The sequence below is a fragment of the Mus pahari genome, chromosome 10 (genome assembly GCF_900095145.1).
Source record: "Mus pahari chromosome 10, PAHARI_EIJ_v1.1, whole genome shotgun sequence".
Taxonomy (NCBI): Eukaryota; Metazoa; Chordata; class Mammalia; order Rodentia; family Muridae; genus Mus; species Mus pahari.
Window position 1 is genome coordinate 90,555,866 of NC_034599.1, and position 6,314 is coordinate 90,562,179.

The 6,314-nt window shown below is 42.8% G+C and overlaps 1 protein-coding gene across 1 annotated transcript in view; it reads right to left on the reverse strand.

Moving 5' to 3' along the window:
• Positions 1 to 6,314, reverse strand: part of Slc25a36 (solute carrier family 25 member 36) — a 32,710-nt gene that overhangs the window by 25,707 nt on the left and 689 nt on the right. The gene's annotated exons all lie outside the window — the stretch shown is intronic.

The following is a 6,314-nucleotide window of genomic DNA, read 5'->3' on the forward strand; positions in this document are numbered from 1 at the left end:
TAGCATCATGAAAGGCGTTCCTGAATAAAGTGCTGTCGAGAAGGATCTCAGGTGTCGAGTCGTTCTTGCTGGTCAAGGCCGACGGCGACACACAGAATATTTAGAAAAACAAAAACAAAGCTCTACAAACAGACCTTATAAGAAAGCAGTGTGCCCACTGAGGGCTTCAAAGTGCTGCCCCACCCAAGCTTACTTACCATGGTGCATAAGGACTAAGCAGAGAGTGCGGGGACGGGATGGCAAAGGACCATGACTGACTGAAGAGCAAGCAGTCAGTACCAAGCAGTCCAGGCTCAATCATCCTAAGGACCATGAACCTGCCAGGTGCAGACACAAAAGCAGTCGTAGAGTCTCGAACTGCTGAAGCACTAGAACCAGTCCCAGTGTCTGCAAAAAACTTTTACTAAACATTGGGGTAGGGGCACAGGAACCTAAGAATATTCAAGGTTCTGTTGCAGGAAAGGGACCAACATGCAAGAACTGATTCCAAGACTGAATGACAGATGTAAGCTGCCTTCCTTCTGAGGCTCTGAGTGTGCCTGGGCCAGGACACTTGTTAGACAGGCCAAGAACTTCCTACATGTGAAAAGTATTTCCTGAGTAGGTCTACACGACTGAGTTGTGTGCACATCTTTAAAGGTGCTTGGGAAGCCGTCTTTCTTAACTACACAAACCTATTTTCTCAAATAAATGCAGCTTTACTTTGTAAAAACAGAATGAACAGGCTGATCCATTTTTCCGTCTCCAAGTAATACACCATCTCACAAAAACCAGTTTACAAAAAGGTTAACCAATCTTGGGGGGTGGGGCTTGTTTATTAAAATATATGGTCCATCTCAAAATCCTGTAAACCTCATTAAGGAATTCTTACCCCCAACTTTTTCTTCTGTAGCTTATTTGTTAACCAATATTACAGACTGAGCATTATCTCCATGACTTTTGTACGTAAGTCAATAAATATTTTTTCCCAAAATGGATAGGAACATTTCCTATGCAGTAATAAATTACCATGAAAAAATAGATTTAAGGGGGGGAGGGATATTTAAGGTATATGTAGAGTTTCTGGTATAGTAAACATAGGTTATTCTTACTTTGAATGCTAGAGCAAAATAAAGACTATTAACATGCAAAAATGCTGGTCAACTGATAAACAGACGTGTGGAAGGAAACTATCACATAGATCAAGATGCAATTGTAGAGCATCAGACTAAGGACTAAAAAAGTCCACTGTGGGAACAAAACATGCGGAAGGACTATGGTGCATATTGAGGTAATTTCCCCCATAAAGTATAACTTATATCTACTTGCTTCCCTTTGCATCAAATTTGAAAGCTGTCCATTAGTTTTCTATTTCTTTCCCGTTCCAATCACATTTCTAACCCCTTGTCCTGTAAACACCCAATCAAAATCACTAAGTCAGAGCACGTCCAATGGCTAAGGGCTCTAAACATAATGCACATGACAGTAACACTAGAAGGCTCAACATTTCTTCCTGGCTATAGTATACTTGCCTCACTGGATTTCAGAACACACTTTCGATTCTCCTGCTTCTTTCCCCCCTTCTCGTTTTTGAGACAGGACCTCATTAGCAGACCAGGCTGACCTGGAAATCTGCCTACCTCTGCCTCCTGAGTGCTGGGTCAAAGACAGGCACTACCTAGCTCTTCTGCTCTGGTAATTCTTCCTATTCTAGTCTTCTTAAGTTTAATATTTTATTTATTCATCTTACATCCCTCCTGGTGGCCCCTCCCACAACCCTTCCCCAGTCCCCCTCCTTCTCCTCTGAGCAGGTGGGGACCCTGGGTATCAACCCACCTGGCCTCTCCTCTCCCACTGAGGCCAGACAAGGCAGCCCAGCTAGAACACATCCCACTTATAGAAAACAGCTTCAGGGACAGCCCCCACTCTCTGTTCTAAGCTTTTATTGGAGATTTGAACTTAAAAGTCCCCATGCATAGGCAATCGCCCTTCCCTGAATGTACCATCACCAGACCCTTGCATGAATATTTTTAAGTGAAACTGGTAGAAACCCAAAACACTCTGCTTCTAGATGAAGAATAATGAGACTACCAACAGCTGCCTTACACAGCTTTGCCTTCAGACTCCCAGTACAAAACAATGTCATACTATATTTATAAACATGGTCTTAGAATTTAAAATTACCCCAAGGGTTCTTGGGAATTCTAAAGAGTCCTAGCCCCTCCCCACCCCCTACACTAATCCACTGCAGGGAAGTAGTTTAAGAATTCTCCTGGTTTTCCAATCCATTGGAATGAATTCTCACAGGGGGTCTATGTCTCAACGTTTAAGATCTCTCCCCACCATTCATTCATAGGTTCAAATCCTACTACCTAAGGTAACAGTAGCTGGGCTTTGGGGAAGTGACTAGATAGTGAGGGTAAAGCTTTATGTTTGGAGCCGGGCATGGTGGCGCACACCTTTAATCCCAGCACTTGGGAGGCAGAGGCAGGTAGATTTCTGAGTTCGAGGCCAGCCTGGTCTACAGGACAGCCAAGGCTACACAGAGAAACCCTGTCTCGGGGGAGGGGGGGGAAGCTTTATGTTTGGGATTAGTGCTCTAAAGACCCTGCTACCATCTGAGGTCAGAGTGGGGATGAAGTCAGAGGAGGCATAGCCTCACCAGGCAGGCACGCAAGCAATCGGCCATCACTACCATCTGGTCTCTAGAACTAGAAAAAAAATTAATGCTAACTTTTTAGATGCTACCTGATTTATGGTGTTTTGCTGTAGCAGCCCAAAAGGTCTTTGCAGGATCGATCTGGAGACAAGGCTCATTGGTTAAGAGCATTACTGGGCAGGTCATGGTGGCCAATGACTTTAATCCCAGCATTGAGGAGGCAAAGGCAGGTGGATCTCTGAGTTCTAGGCCAGCTTGGTCTACACACTGAGTTCCAGGACAGCCACAGCTACATAGAAAGACCCTGTCTTGAAAACAAGAAGGAAGGAAGAAAGGGAAGAGAAGAGGGAGGAAGAGGAAGAGGAAAAGGAGGAAGAGGAGAAGGAGGAAGAGGCAGCGGCGGCGAAGAATAAGAAAGTACTTACTGGTCTTGCAGGACCAGGGACCAGCTCCAGGATTGGTTTGCTTGGGTTCTTACAAATGTGTGTGTGTGTGTATATATATACATCCAAATATACATGTGTATGCACACACATACACAAATATATAAATTTTTAATGTTAAGCTTTATTTTACTTAATGTATACAAATGTTTTGTATCATGTGTGCCTGAAGTACAATGAAAACTAAACCTTATTTACATTTTGTTTTGTTTTGTTTTGTTTTGTTTTTTGCAGGCTACTATGATTTGTCTCTATAACTTAATTAACCCAACCAATGGCCTTATAAATTCTGAGTATTAACTCTGGCAAAGGTATAATGAGCTCAAAGGGTGACTTAAAGTAAGCACAAGTTCAGCTCATGGATATGCCATTAAGACCCAAGGTCCAGTGCTGTCTGTTTCAAATGCTCCTATTTAACAGTAGAGCCCGAATCGTCCTGGGGATGAGCCCACCTGCCTATACACTATTTTAGTCATCAGGTAGGGAACTCAAAGGCTCCCGTGTTAAGAAAACCCTTGCCTGAGAATAAATGCCACTATGAAAGGTTACACTTGGCTCTTTTAAGGTAGCCTGAGCATAATCCAAAGAAGATCTGTATGTGAGGAGTCCAGGCATAGAGCCCACAAAGACACGCCCCTCCTGTAGTAAAGTGAATTTTACAGCTCCTAGTGCATATAATTCTATCGCAATAAACAAACAGCAATTATGAAGAACACATTAAATTATTGCCAAAACAAGCAATTTTGATATATAACTTACGCATGTTCAATTAAGAACATTTCCAAGGCCAGGCGTGGTAGCGCACGCCTTTAATCCCAGCACTTGGGAGGCAGAGGCAGGTGGATTTCTGAGTTCGAGGCCAGCCTGGTCTACAGAGTTCCGGGACAGCCAGGGCTATACAGAGAAACCCTGTCTCGAAAAACAAAAACAAAACAAACAAACAAAAAAACAACAAAAAAAGAACATTTCCAACATAACCTGCCCTCTATCTCTTTATGTTCAGTACATATAACACTGCCAGAACATTACACAGAACAGAATTTATGTACTGTATGACTGTCAAGACTTCTACAAGGGGTCTGCAACCTTATAGGTGAAACAACAATATGAACTAACCAGTACCCCCAGAGCTCATGTCTCTAGCTGCATCTGTAGCAGAAGATGGCCTAGTCGGCCATCATTGGGAAGAGAGGCCCCTTGGTCTTGCAAACTTTATATGCCCCAATACAGGGGAACACCAGGGCCAAGAAGTGGGAGTGGGTGAGAAGGGGAGCAAGGGAGGGGGGTGTATAGGGGACTTTCGGAATAGCATTTGAAATGTAAATGAAGAAAATAGCTAATAAAAAATTGGAAAAAGAAAAAAAAACAGACTTCTACAATAACTTATTCCTCATTTTACATGCATGAAAGTGTTTGGCCTTAGGGAATTTGTCTTGGCATCTGTATGTTTTTCTGTATTTTGATTAAATGCGCTTTGCTATCACCGACCACTGCTTCTACAGAGTGTATGTATATATGGAACCTCTATATAAGAATACGAGATTGAGCCTGGCATGGTGGTGCACGCCTTTAATCCCAGCACTTGGGAGGCAGAGGCAGGCAGATTTCTGAGTTCGAGGCCAGCCTGGTCTACAGAGATGAGATTGAAATGCAATGGGAAGGAGGGGAATTCCTACCACACACACACACACACCTTGCCCCGTTTAACATCCCCTACTGAGCGCCTACCAGACTTCTTGATAAGTGGAAGGAATGAACTGATATTTTTGGATCTCTTAATAATTCTCCATTCCAGCTCTCAAAAAAAAAAAAAAAAGCCGACAGAGAATGGCCTAAGTTCACAAGTGTTTATAAAATGATGATCCTAGTATAACTGGAAAGTATCCACGTTCAGACTAACATTTATATCCTACACAAGCATGTGCTTTAACAAAACTTGCACATATATAAGCCTTAACAAAGAATATACAAAGGAGCCACGAAAGGATCTAGAAGAGACCATGTCAACTCTGCTCTACAGAAGTGATTCAAGAATTCTGTCTATTTCTTAACTCAAAACAAAATAAAATACCAACCTGAACTACATCTATGGCCTTCTAACTTTCAGGTGTTTCCAGAAGATCTAATTACAAGTAGAAATCCAACTACAAGACGTCATCCTTACTTTCTCCTACTCTGCCCCCCTGCCCCCCCCCACACACACACGGAGAAAAAGGGGGGAGGAGGGAGGGAGAGGGGAGAGAGATATTAATAAAATGTTCTAAGGGGCCGGGCAGTGGTGGTGCACGCCTTCAATCCCAGCACTTTGGAGGCAGAGACAGGCAGATTTCTGAGTTCGAGGCCAGCCAGGGCTACACAGAGTTACTCTGTATCAGAAAACCAAATGAAAAAAAAAAAAAAAAATGTTCTAAGGGTCCGAGGATGGAGCCCTGTGGCAGAAAACTTGACTAGCAGGTGCCAAGTACAGGTACTGCAGAAACTAAATTAGCCCTTATTGGCAGTAAGCGCTTTAGAGACACAAAAGGCAAACTGCTTCTCATAAAATTAGTAGTTGTTTTAATGCCAGAAGAGTGGACGGTTCAAAATTAGTGAATCATAAATGTTGAATGAAATGTGTGCCAACTATGTAAAGTACTGTCATTATTGACAACAGAATCCCCACACATTAACTCAAAGCAAACAACCATGCAAAGAATGCATGTGTATGTATCCCTTAAAGTGGCTGATCCAAGACTCAAACCACGAAACTTTAAAATACTACTTTATTCTGGTTTTTTTTTTTTTTTGGTTTTTCGAGACAGGGTTTCTCTGTATAGCCTCGGCTGTCCTGGAACTTACTCTGTAGACCAGGCTGGCCTCGAACTCAGAAATCTGCCTGCCTCTGCCTCCCAAGAGTGCTGGGATTAAAGGCGTCCGCCACGCCCGGCTTTACTTTATTCTATAGGTTAAAAAGTTAATTCACCATAGCGATTTTTTGTGACAACTTTATAGTCTTGCAGGTGAAAGTCTTAACGTTGTTCTATTTCTCTAAATAATTGGGAAGGAACATATCGAATGGAAGAACAACAAACTTGGCTCAGCAAAATGGCTGTAGCTGGGGGAGTCAGCAAACCAGACTTCAGGCTCCATACTAATCCTGTACGCACATATAATGAAATATTCATTTAATACTCGACTTCTCTCAAACCATCCATACCCCTTCTCCAAAGCAGGTAGTGCTTGGGGGGGGGGGG